The sequence below is a fragment of the Microcaecilia unicolor genome, chromosome 8, assembly GCF_901765095.1.
Source record: "Microcaecilia unicolor chromosome 8, aMicUni1.1, whole genome shotgun sequence".
Taxonomy (NCBI): Eukaryota; Metazoa; Chordata; class Amphibia; order Gymnophiona; family Siphonopidae; genus Microcaecilia; species Microcaecilia unicolor.
In genome coordinates this window covers 67,439,354-67,452,869 of record NC_044038.1, presented here as the reverse complement: position 1 = coordinate 67,452,869, position 13,516 = coordinate 67,439,354, and positions in this window count along the sequence as shown.

Sequence of the window (13,516 nt, the reverse complement as noted above, 5' to 3'; positions counted from 1 at the left end):
TGGTCCTAGCACAGACCCCTGAGGAATCCCACTAACTACCCTTCTCCATCGTGAATACTGCCCATTTAACCCCACTCTCTGTTTCCTATCCTTCAACCAGTTTTTAATCCACAATAGGACATTTCCTCCTATCCCATGACCCTCCAATTTCCTCTGTAGCCTTTCATGAGGTACCTTGTCAAATGCCTTTTGAAAATCCAGATACACAATATCAACCGGCTCCCCTTTGTCCATATGTTTGTTTACTCCTTCAAAGAATTGAAGTAAATTGGTCAGGCAAGATTTCCCCACACAAAAGCCGTGCTGACTTGGTCTCAGTAATCCATGTCCTTGAATGTGCTCTGTAATTTTGTTTTTGATAATAGCCTCTACCATTTTCCCTGGCACTGACATCAGACTCACCGGTCTATAATTTCCTGGATCTCCCCTGGAACCTTTTTAAAAAATCGGCGTTACATTGGCCATCCTCCAATCTTCCGGTACCACGCTCAATTTTAAGGATAAATTGCATATCAGTAACAGTAGCTCCGCAAGCTCATTTTTCAGTTCTATCAGTACTCTAGGATGAATACCTATGTGGAAAGTGCAAGAAGGCACCTAAACCCAGATTCTATATAGGTTGTCCAAATTTGAACGAGGAGCCTAGATGCTAGCATAAACTAGTCAGTTGGGTGTTAACAACCAATTGACATTCATTGAAGTTGATTGGCATGCAATTGGCACTAATTTGGATTTACACATGCATCTGTCTACAGGCTATTCTATAACACTGCATGTGCAACCCAAAATGGGGTGTGGCCATGGAAGGGGCCAAATATTTAGCTGCAGTGTTATAAAACACCGGGATTATGTGCCCAACATGTGTGCCAGATTTTACACCAGGTTTCTGCCGGCATAAGTCCTGGTGCACAAAGTTGGGCACGGGAATATACTCCAAATAGGAGGAAATATTTTTTCACTCAAACAATAGTTAAGCTCTGGATAGAGCAGCAGCACGCAGTTTTTGTCATACAGTGTACCATGTGAAGAGTTTTGCACACAGTGTGCAGAGCTATGTACCATACGAAGAGTGCAATGGGCAGTGCTAAGTACATAAGGTCCATCAAGCCCAGCATCCTGTTTCCAACAGTGGCCAATCCAGGTCATAAGTATCTGTCAAGATCCCAAAAATGTACAATATATTTTATGCTGCTTATCCTAGAAATAAACAGTGCATTTCTCCCAAGTCCATTTTAATAATGGTCTATGGACTTTTCCTATAGGAAGCCATCTAAACCTTTTTTAAACCCCACTAAGCTAACCGCTTTTACTACATTCTATGGCAACGAATGTACAGTGTGGTATGTGAAGAGTGTAGTATACTTTTTGCAGTTTATGTATCATATGAAAAGTGCAGTGGCCAGTGGTCCTTGTACTAGGTGTGCTATGTGAAGAGTGTTGCACACTGTGCAGTGTAATATACCATATGAAGAGTGCGGTGGGCAGTGCTCTTTGTACCGGGTGCTATGTGAAAAGTGTTTCACACTGTGTGCAGTGATATGTACCATATGAAGAGTGCAGTGGGTAATGCTCCTTGTACAGTGTGCAGAGAGCTGTACTCATGCAGAAGAGTCACAAATGCAAGTAGTCAATCACTTGCACCTACTAATGAAATCAATTCTTTTGGCTTCTGATTAGAATTCATGGGATCCTTCTCAACATTCATTAAAAGCTTTTACTAATTTGTTATTCAGGCAGCAGAGAGGAGAAATGTTTCTCTGACAAAGGGAGGTGAGAGGATACAGGGAGAGAAAGAGAGCTTGAAAGTGCAGTGGGTAGACAGGGCCAGGGTCTTTGCAGATTGTGCTGGTTTAATGACTAAAGATACTGCTGTTCCTCAGATCCCACCTGCAGAGACTACGGATGATGATGTTGCTGCTCTTACCACAGGCAGTGGCTGGACAGGCTGAGAGTCTGTGCAGCCTGCAGATCAATGAGCCACTGTGGGCTCAGCCAACAAGCCATTTCTACTAATGAGATCCTACCATCCTAGTCTGGAAAGGAGCCAGAGCTCTACCAATCTTTGCCCTTGCTGCAGCTGTAAATGATTGGAAGGGACCCAGACAGCCCCCACTATCTATTCCCAATTGAGAAAGCAGCAAAGAGAACCAGAGACTTGCCAGCAAGCCTTCACTTCCAATTATGAAAGAGGGGACGAGAACAAGGTTTTGTCAGCCAACCCAACCACCCTCCCCCAGCAACTGCGAGGGGTGCAGCCAAGAACTTTCAAGCCCAGGGCTTGGTTTAATATTATGGAGGGTGCCCATAGGCATAAGACCAAGGAAGAAGGTTTCCAGTCTTCCCCCCTCCCCCACATGGAGAGTTGCATGTCCAAGTTTTGGGTGCTTTAGACATGTGCCTAGGTCTATATTCAGCTTTGTTCAAGAGGAGAAGGATGATTAGCATTAAAGAAACAACGAAGAAAATTAATGAAGCCTGTTCTACTGGAAAACTGCCAATTCAATTACTGTAGCTTGTCTGATATAGCTCATCTCCAAACCCTCAAGGACACTAGGGTCAATGCAATCATCAGGCAAACTAAAAGGTCGCCTAGGGTGACAGCTTCTAGAGGGCAGCTTAGAACAGCTGTATTCAAAGAACAGTTGTCTTGACAGCTACAAACTCAAAGAATGATCATTGTGACATATAAATAAATACTTAGATGTATAGGTAGATGAAACAAAGTTTTCTATTTAAAGGAATACATAGTAACATGGTAACATAGTAGATGACGGCAGAAAAAGACCTGCACGGTCCATCCAGTCTGCCCAACAAGATAAACTCATATGTGCTACTTTTTGTGTATACCTTACCTTGATTTGTATCTGTCATTTTCAGGGCACAGACCGTATAAGTCTGCCCAGCACTATCCCTGCCTCCCAACCACTGGCTCTGGCACAGACCGTATAAGTCTGCCTAGCACTATGATGTCCAATTATGAAATTTTACAGGCCTGTTCTGGGAGGGAAGATATTGGGGTGATTGTTGTTGCATTTAGTTATCAGAATCTCAGGGGAAGGAGACTAGCTCACCCCCCGCTGGCTGAATATTGGACCCCTATGTTTTTACAAATAATATATATATATATATATATATATATATATATATATATATATATTTCAGGTCGATAATCATTTCATTGTAAAATGCATCTTTTTAAAACACTATAGGGCTGATAATCAGAAAATGCTAAGCTTCCAAATTTATGCTCCTAAGTTAGCATCCTAGATTTGTGTCCTATTTTTAGCCCAGCTTAGAATTCATCTTAATTTAGAAGGTCCACTATTCAAAGGGGTTTATCTGGGTAAGAGAGGCTCCTGCCTGGTTAAACATTGCTGACAAAGTAGTGCTGCTGAATATCTCCGCTAACCGTCCATTCCCTAATCGGCTAGGCTAGGGGGAGCTAGGGGTAGAGTTTGGGCAGAACTCAACTTAGCCATTTAGCAGCCATTTTCAGTCTGGTAACCAGATACGAAGAGCATAAATCTGTCTAGTCTTGCCAAGGGATGCCAAAATCTTAAATCCAGCTCTGGTCCCAACTATCTTTCAGTAGCTATGTTTTTGCTACTTTCCATTTCTTCTCCAGTATCTGTTTCCTACTTACAAACAATTAAACCACAACAACCCTGAGTTGCCCCTCTCTTTGTCTTTGTCCACCTTCTGACACCTGGAATGGCTTCCCTGAGTGCCTTGACCATCTTCAGTATCTTCTTTAGGTGGATTGTGGATTGGCGATTTATTTAGAGATCTTCGGAGGAGAAGTATTGTTTCATAAGAAACTGACAGAAATTGCTTGAAGGGACACCTTCCTAGGAGACACAGAAGTTTCATTTTGGTGTGTGTGGAAACCAGTGAGGTGTATTCATGAAAAAAAGAGGAGTTTAAAAGAGTTTACCGATAAACTCTAGTCAGAGAAAAATTACTAAACTCAGGGTAACTACCTTGTGCTAAAGAGAACTGGGACCAAACAGGTAGGGCCACGCAACTTCCACAAAGGAAATAGAATGCAAACAGAATGCAGAAAAGGGTTGGAAGGAAACAAGTTCCAATACTCACAGGAATACAATCCAAACAAAGTTTATTCATCAAAAGCAACCAAAAAAGCCACAAAGTGGTGAAGAGGTAGCCCAAAAGATTCATGCTGGGCGGACATTCTGCGACGCTGTGCAGATGTTATTCAGATCTGAAGTTTTTCAGATATTTTCATTTCTCTACTCCAGAAGTCGTGAAGTTTTTTTTAAACCCAGGTGATCCCTGAGAAAGGTTAAGTGCTGAAACATGGCTCGTGTAGGGTCTTTTGGGCTACCTGTTCCCCACTTTGTGGCATTTTTGGTTGCTTTTGATGAATAAACTTTGTTTGGATTGTATTCCTGTGAGTATTGGAACTTGTTTCCTTCCACCCCTTTTCTGCACAAAGAGAACTGGGAGACAGAGAGCCACAGTGAAACAGGATTATTTACAGCAGAAAGCACGGAGAGGACTGGGTGAAGCAGTACTGTCAGGTCTGTATTTTTCCACTTGCATGGTGGTAAAATGCCAGGGTGAGAGCTGTGAGTGAATTAAAAAGTGACCAACTTTAAGAGAGAAATCTTGAAAGCAAGTGTGACCGCAAAAGTTGGATTGCTCCATTTGGTCTGAGGCCAAAGGCTGTGGAGTGGTTTCTTTAAAGGCTCAACCTCATCACCAATTTTTAAAAATATTTTTTATTTATGTATTTTCAAATAATAATATAAGTTGAACACTTGAAAAGAAAGAATACAATTATTCCAGAATGAAATCAGATTAAGAAACTTAAATACAAGAAAAAAATATAAAAAAAAACTTTACAGAACTCTGGAGCCTTTTTACTAAAGGGCATTAGAATCTGGGGCTTAGCACATCCTAACCCGGGACTTTCCCATGCACTAATGGGTCCTTTTACTAAGATACAGTGAGCAACAAAGAAACAGGGATAACCTCCACGTAGAGAGTCCAATCAAATAAGAATAGAAGGTGGACTATGGACTCTCCAACACAGGAACTGGTGCTTAAAAGATGCTTTATTCAGTGCTTGTACAGCAGGACCTGACACGGTCCGTGTTTTGGCGTAATAGAACGCCTGTCCCAGGGGTCACAATAACGTTTGAATGGATATTGAATAGATAAGACTGTCCAAGAAGCTCCATTCAAAACCAAGTAAAAACATCCAGCAAAATCCGAAGGCGTCCTGACATTTTGCTGACGCCTTCGGAGCTTCTTGGACAGTCTTATCTATTCGATATTTTTGGAATGCCTCTGACCCGCCTATGCCCCTTCGCTGGCCACACCCCCTTTTAGATCTAATTAGCGCCAATAATTGTTAACATTTCATTAACTGATTAGTTTGCATGCGGATCTACGCCCAAATTATGGTACCATTTGTAGAATCTGAGGGTTAGTGTGCAGTTGTCAGTGGGGCATGCAAGTGAGCAGAACATAAGCATGTCATGGGTGTGTTCTGCTCACTCCCTCTTTCTGCATTTCATTCTCGCTCTTTTCTTTAGGCTGGTGTGAAAATGTGGAGATGATGCATATCTACATCTCTCCTCTAACTCTTTTTTCACCTCTCCATCTCTCTCCCCAGTCACCTCATGCCGCAGGCCCTGTGCTAGGGTTGCTAACTCCGGTTCCCTCCCTGCTTCCTCTAAAAATGTCCAGTGCCTTCCCCCTCCCTACTCTTGCATGCAAATCTCTCTCATGAATATTCATTGTGGATATCCTGAAAACCTGACTGGCTAGGGTGCCTCCAGGACCAGGTTTGGGAACCACTGGCCTAAGGTGAATTGCATAAGGATAGGACTGTGTTAAAAAGTCTGATTTGTGCAGTTAATGTAGGAGAGGTGCTGAATATCAATACTTAACTGCCTAAGCAGCACTAACTGGTTATCTGTGGATAACCCCAAGCAAAGCAATTTAACCTGCCAGAAGCCTCTCTTGGCCGATTAAATCACTTTGAATAGTGACCCGTAAGAGTTTGAGTCTTCTCTTGGAGAATGCTGACGTGGTTTAACTGTGAGAGCAGTTACAATTTCAACCATATTGCAGTTTTTAGTGAACCAAATAAGTGATTGCTTGTTGCTAATACTTCTGCTTGATCTCCATTTTGCCTTTTAAATTTGAATTTGCATTTTAAAATTTGATTACTCACCTTTGCAAATCTGAACTCAAGGTAACTTACGACAGTGGCGTAGGCTTGGGTGGGCCAGGGCCCACCCATTTATGACTCAGGCCCACCCAACAGTAGCACATGTTTAGTGGTAACTGGTGGGAATCCCAAGCTCCGCCAGCTGAAGATTTCCCCTGATGGTAACAAAAACGCTACTCTCCACGACACCGACACCTGCGCATGCTCAGTTTTCAGTGCATTTCTGCTGCCAAGGTGGAAAGAAGCGTTTTTCCACCAGTTGATATTTTTTTTTTGGAGGGGGGGGGGAGAACACTTGGTGCCCACCCAATTCTTGCCTAGGCCCACCCAAAATCTGTTGTCTGGCTACGCCCCTGTTATGATATAGTGGGCATTTTTTTACCATCTGAGTTTTGCACCTGAGGTAATGGAGGCCGATGTGACTTTCCTGGCTTCTAGGAAGGTATGATAGCATGAGCAACAGTTTGTAAGTGACAATTCAGGGAGAGTTTGCCAGCAGCATGTTTTCACAGTCTGCATAACAGCCCCACCTCCCATATGGGTCTCCTTTCCAAACAGGAAGCCCATGTTGAGGTGAGGTAGAGCCATTGCAGGGTCTCTGACTCAGACCTGCCACTTTTAACAGCTGGACCCAGAATCGGTGCTGGCAACTTCCCTGCAGGTGTAGGGAGGAGGCAAAGTGTATGTGCCTGACCCAGCTTCCTCCTCCGGTGATTAGCCCCACATGGGAGTTGGCTGTTCAGGGCCATCTATACATCACTTCAGTCAGTGTCACCACAGCAGGTCTCCTCCCCCTGCTGATTCTGATGTGCTCACATTATTTGCATCAGTTTAAAGATGGCGCTGTTTGGCTTATTCCCTCCCTCCTTCCTTCACTCTACTCTTTTTGTCCTTACATTTTCCCAATCATTTTTCCACCCTCTCCTCCTCACACTTTCTTTCCCTCTCTTGTCATCTTGGCCTCCTGCTCTCCCTCCTTCTTCCACCCTCTTTCTCTGTACACTTCACACACAATCACTTCTGCCCCTGCTCTGCCCTTTCCTCTCCTTCCTATTGCCTTTGTTCTGTGGATGTTTGTTCTGGGGTCAAGCCAGGTTATACTGGCACTGGGCCTGGGGCCACTTGTTACTGCTACCGACCTGGATTTCATCCATTGGGCCTATTCTACAGACAGGCCAGAGCTATGTTTTCACTCCAAGAATGTTAGCACCTTTCACTGTCCTCTAAAAACTCAGGCAGTGAATATTTTATTTATTAGGATTTATTTACCGCCTTTATGAAGGAATTCACTCAAGGCTGTGTACAGTAAGAATAGATCAAACATGAGCACAATAGACAATTACAGCAGTAAAAATATTCAAAAACAATACAAAGTATGGTATGGTATACTATTTACAATGTCAACACAGTACGTAATAGAACATTATAGGAGATAGCGAAGGGTAAAGCAAAGGTGTAACATATAGAAGGGTGAGAAAGTAGGAAGAGTTAGAAAGTAAGGTGAAAGAAAGTTGCACATGAGGTCTGAGAAATGGTTAAATGTTATCTCAGCTAGGGTAGGAGTGGATAAACATGTCCTGCTGCAGTAAATGCAGCCTGAGTACTCCTTGTGTGTGTGAGTGAGACTAATGAGTTAGTTACTTCTTCCAGTAAAGGCCTGGTTGAAGAGCCAAGCTTTCACCTGCTTCCTGAAGTAAAGATAGTCTTGTGTTAAGTGCAGCCTTTCAGGCAGTGCATTCCAGAGTGTGGGGGCTACTCCGGAGAAGGCTCGCTTGCGGGTATCACATCGTGTAATGTCTTTTGGAGAGGGCGTAGTTAGTGAAAGTCCTTGGGAGGACCTTAGTGTCCTTGGCGGTGTGTGGAGGTTCATCCTATTTTTCAGGTACTTGGGGCCATTTCCTTTCAGGGCCTTGAAGATCAGACATAGAGTTTTAAATTTAGCCTGCGTATAATGAGTTGCAGTAATCCAGATGGCTTAATACGAGTGATTGTACCAGGTTGCGGAAGACAAATCTTGGAAAGAATGGTTTTATTCTTTTCAGCTTCCACATGGAGAAGAACATCTTTTTTGTTGTGTTGTTCGCGTGAGTTTCAAGTGTAAGGTGATCCAAGGTGATCCAATTTAAAACGCATTACCTATACAATATTAGTTTCATATTACTAATTTAACATCAGTAACATTTTTCTCCTACAACCCTCCCCATCCTATCCCCTCCTATCCCCCCTTCCACTCCCCCCAGCATTATGGTGGTATTACTTGTACTTCTCTCCATTGCTCATATGGATGCCATATTTTCTGGAACAATTGGAGGTGCCCCTTTCGCATAGCTGTCAGTTTCGACATTTGATAGAGACGATGCATTCTACCCTCTATCACCTGTACAATGGGGACCTCCTTCTGCCTCCAGGCTCTTACCAGTGCCAGTTTAGCTGCTCCAAAGAGTTGAACAATCAACTTATGGCTTTGCATCGGACTCTTCACGGGTCGCATATGTAGTAAGCAATATTCAGCCTGGCAGGGGTACTCTATCTTTACTATCTCCCTTACCATTCCTAGGATCCCTGCCCAGTATGTCTGGGCCTTTGAGCACTCCCACCAGATGTGCATAAATGTTCCCCGCCCTCCACATTTTCTCCAGCATTCCGCTGAAATCTGCTGATAGAACTTTTGCAATTTATCCGGTGTATAATACCACCAATATAGAATTTTGTATCCATTTTCAACTAGCGGCTGGGCGATGGAGGGCTTCAGCAGATACCTGTAGCTACTTGCCCACCATTCCATTGCGTATTTTTTCTTAAGCTCTTTCTCCCACCTCCTTGTATAGTATTCTTGTGGCGATGACAGAAGCAACAGTGCCCTATACAGCCGGGTTATGCTGCCCCTACCCCCTCCTCCTCTCATAGCTTTTTCCAACCCTGTTTCCACCAGTTCCAGCTCATCCCTTGCACACCTAAAGATATAATTCCTTAGGCAGATATAATACATAAGTACATAAGTACATAAGTACATAAGTAATGCCACACTGGGAAAAGACCAAGGGTCCATCGAGCCCAGCATCCTGACCACGACAGCGGCCAATCCAGGCCAAGGGCACCTGGCAAGCTTCCCAAATGTACAAACATTCTATACATGTTATTCCCGGAATTGTGGATTTTTCCCAAGTCCATTTAGTAGCGGTTTATGGACTTGTCCTTTAGGAAACCGTCTAACCCCTTTTTAAACTCTGCCAAGCTAATCGCCTTCACCATGTACTCCGGCAACGAATTCCAGAGTTTAATTACGCGTTGGGTGAAGAAAACGTTTCTCTGATTTGTTTTAAATTTACTACACTTTAGTTTCATCGCATGCCCCCTAGTCCTAGTATTTTTGGAAAGCGTGAACAGACGCTTCACATCCACCTGTTCCACTCCACTCATTATTTTATATACCTCTGTCTCTATCCTCTAGTCCATATTCTTCCTGCAATTCCTCAAAGGCTCTTATTTTCCCATTAACCCAAATCTGCCCCAGTTTATACAACCCTTTCTGAGCCCAATTCTGATATGTTTTCTCCTCCATCCCCAAGGGGAATCCTGGTGCCCCTTGTATGGCTATCTGCAGAAAATATTTTCTTTCCGGGAAAACCTTTTTCCGTATTTGGAGCCATGTGTTTAGTAAGCGGCTTAACCCCTCTGGGATCCTCCGTGCTGCAGCCAATATCTCCCTCCCCGATCTCCATAATATGTCTCCCAAGAAGCGGGTACCCATCCAAGCTCTCTCCCAATGCAGCCACTTCTTGGTGACCCTTGGATCTCATTCAGCCAAGATCCTAAGCTGTGCTGCCTGGTAGTAAAGGTAAAAATTGGGGACTCCCATACCACCCTTAGTTGGCATTTGAAACATCATGCTTCTGCGCACCCTAAGTGGCCTTTTCCTCCAAATAAAGGTGAACATTTTTCGATTCAACTGTTGAAAGAAGGCCCAGGGGATTGGTATTGGGAGAGCCAAAAACAGGTACAGCAGCTTTGGCAATAGCATCATTTTTATGGCATGAATTCTACCCAACCACGATATTGTGAGACCCTCCCACCTAGCTAACTCCTCAAAGAGCTCTTTTACCTTCTTAGGGAAGTTCGCCTGAAACAGGCTCTCTGTCCGAGGGGTGATCAGTATTCCCAAATATCTAATAGCCTTGGCTGCCCATTTAAATGGATATATCCCCTGCAGCACCTGGGCCTCTTGCAGGGGCATTGTGAGATTAAGTATCTCCGATTTATTTGCATTAATTTTAAAGTCCGACAGCACTCCATATTGTGATATCAGCTCCATGACCTGCTGCAGTGATTGTTTTGGTTGAGCCAGAATCAACAGAACATCATCAGCAAAAAGCATGCTCTCGCTGGCCTCTGATCATCCCTCATATGTTCCCGTGCTCCCTAATCTGCTTAGCTAGTGGCTCGATCGACAGTGCGAATAACAGGGGCGACACTGCACATCCCTGTCTCGTTCTTCTGCAAAGTTCTATCGTTTTAGTGTGAGTACCATTTACTTTTAGGGTTGCCAAGGGGTTAGTATAGAGCAGACGCAACCATGCCAGGAAATTCCCTCCCAGTCCTATCTGTTTCAAGACCGCAAATAAAAAGGGCCACTCAACCCGGTCAAACGCTTTTTCCGCGTCAACCGAGAATAGGATAACTGGAGCTAGCTCATCTTTAGCTTGTTGAATCACATGTAGCAAACATCTGATATTATCAAACGTTTGCCTGCCTTCAATAAAGCCTGCCTGGTCCTCATATATTAAACTTGGTAGCACCCCCTGGAGCCTATTAGCTAATATTTTGGTAAATATTTGCCCAACTTCTGGATCAAAACTACCTCAGCCACTCTCCAGGAGTATGGCAGTTCCTTTAATTTATCAAAGGAGGTGATCACTTTCAACAGCAGAGGTGCTAACCAATTGGCAAATAGTTTATAAAATTGCGCGGGGAACCCGTATGGCCCCGGAGCTTTATTATTAGGTAAATTTGCTATCGCTCCTCCCCCCCCCCCCCCCCCCCCCCCATCTCCTCAAGCGTCACGGGACTAGACAGGGACTCTAACTCCACTTCCAATACGCTAGGAAGTTTCACCGCCTGCAAATATTGCTCAATGACACTCTGTGGTACCCTTTGCTCTGATTGATATAGTTGGGCGTAGTAATCCCAAAACACTTCCTGTATCTCCTCTGTTTGGTTAACTTGCTTTTCACAGCTGTCATAGACACTGGATATATAATTCCTCTGGGCTTGTTTTTTAAGTTTATGTGCCAGAAGCCTGCTAGCTCTGTTTCCAAACTCAAAATGTTCTTGCTGCACTTGCTGCATCTGGATTGCTATCTCTGACATCTGTATGTCATTAAGTTGAGCCCTGAGCTGATGTAACTTTTTATTATCTGTTGGGGCTGCTTTATGTGCCCGCTCGCTATCCTCCATTGTCTTTCTAAGAGCGGCCTCCTTCCCTGTTCTTACTCTGTTGAGGTGGGCCTGCAGAGCAATTAGTTGTCCTCTCAGAACCACTTTCAGCCCCTCCCATAGGCTAGCCGGTTGTACCTCTTCCGTGTCATTGAACTTAATATATCTACTATATATTTTTCAATCTCAGTTACATTCTGTGGGTCTAGTAACATCGCTTCATTTAGTCGCCACTGTTTCCGCCCTTTATCCCTACCTCCTATTTTCAGGGTCAGAACCACCAAAGAGTGGTCTGACCAGCTACAGGGTTCAATTTTCACCTCACTCACTCTACCTCTCACCACCCCATCGCCCAGCCAGTAATCAATTCCCGAATATGTTTTATATTTAGGGGCATAGTGTGTGTAGTCCTTTTCTAACCCATGTCCTTCCCTCCAGAGATCCACCAAACTCCATCTTGCCATCCAGGCCTTAAAAGCAGCTCTCTCACCTTTCGCATATCCCACATTGCCACCAGAATTATCTATTCGAGGATCCACCATAAGATTTAGATCTCCCCCCACCAACAATTGGCCCTTTGCATGCTTTTGTATAACCTTTTCCAATTCCCCAGAAATACCTTTTGACTGTCATTAGGTGCATAGACACATAGCATGGTGTAACACATATTATGCAATGAGACTACCATCAACACATATCTGCCCGCTACATCTTTAACCACTGTGTATATTATCCAGGGCAGTGATCGTGATAATGCAATCAATACCCCCTCTTTTTTTTCCCCTCTGTGCTTGACACACAATGTACTATAGGAAAGTGTTTATGTCTTACCAAATACTCATGGTTCCGCTTCAGATGTGTCTCTCGAAGAAACACCACATCTGCTTTTTGGTGCACCATTTCTCTAAACATCTGCTTTCTTTTTTGCAGGGTGTTAAGACCTCGTACATTTACAGTTACACATTTATACATTGCCATACACTGTTATATTAGCCTCGCCTATTATACCCTTACCATATGCTAGGGATAGCCTCTGTCCCCTCCCTCCATTCTTCCCCCCCCCCCCATCCTCCCATGCAGACAAATCTCCCCTCCCGGACTAAAATATATCCCCCCTCTCTCCTCCCCTTCCCTCCATCCATAGCACCATTGCCAGATTCTGGTCGGTGCTTCGAGAGAGGAACCTGTGCCTCTAAACCCCATCTAGTTGTGCTGCCCTTCTGATTGTCTTCTCTATCCATTAGTGTTTCTGCGAGCATGGCAGATCACTGTGTCTCCCGGCTCAGTCATACAGATAAATCTGACAACAAACAGGCCCAACTCGCCATTTCTTTAAACAGTTCAGTACCCGTCACAACTCAGCATTGGGACCCAACAAATAACTCAGTATATTACATGAAGCGTTCCCGTGTCTACTTCAGGTGAGGCGCCCTGCCGACTTCTGGCGCTGCAGGCGCTTGTGCCCCATTCTTTGCCATTTCGGATGTGTCCTCAGGCCTGCCTTCGACTGGGATACCCCCGCTGTAGAAGGCGTGGCTGCCAGGTCTTCCCCCTGAAGGATCTCATGGACCTCCGCCACCGATTTAATCTGATGCTGCTTTCCATCCTTATAGAATATCAGCGCAAACGGGTGTCTCCACCTATAGCAGACACCCATATCTCTTAATCTGGCTGTAACTGGCTTTAGATCGGCCCGATGCTTCAGGGTGGCTGCCACCAAGTCTTGATATATTTCCACAGAGTAGGAGTCCCACTTAAAGTCATTTGCTTGCCACGCTGCTGTTATTACTCGCTCTTTCAACTTAAAGTCCTGAAAGCACGCTATTATATCTTTAGAGAGATTCTTTCTGTTCTTTCTGACAGCCCCTAAAGCCCGATGCG